The sequence below is a fragment of the Podarcis erhardii genome (assembly GCF_964252035.2).
Source record: "Podarcis erhardii genome assembly, chromosome: 7".
In the NCBI taxonomy this organism is placed as follows: Eukaryota; Metazoa; Chordata; class Lepidosauria; order Squamata; family Lacertidae; genus Podarcis; species Podarcis erhardii.
This window is the reverse complement of record NC_138511.1, coordinates 84,276,706-84,277,191: the sequence shown is the minus strand read 5'-3', so window position 1 is coordinate 84,277,191 and position 486 is coordinate 84,276,706.

Here is a 486-nt window from a genome sequence, read left to right as displayed (position 1 = left end):
GGGTCATCTAGTCCAACCCCTGCAATGCAGACATCATTTTGCCCACATGGGATTCGAACCCATGACCCTGAGTTTAAGAGTCTTGTGCTCTCCTGACTGAGCTATCTTTGAAAGTATAACTCCCAGACAAGGGTCTTGGGAACCAAAGCAAGGAGTAAGGAGCCACGAATATTCTGTAATACCCTTTTATAAAATAAAAAAATTGAATAGGATGTAAAAGTATGTTTAATTACTGTTGAAAATGATATGTTAAAAAAACTAATAAAAATTTATATAAAAAATAAAAATAAAATAAGAAATGAAAAGAAAAGAAAATTTTTATATAAAAAATAAAATAAGAAAAATAAAAATAAAAATAAAATAAGAAATGACAGTGTGAGACTGTGGGTGGTGTGTTTAGTCTTTACTTTAGTCCTGTGTGTGTGTGAATAAAAGTTTTTGCCGCTCTTCCCTTTTCCAGGGAGAGGCAGTTGCCTCAGCCACAAG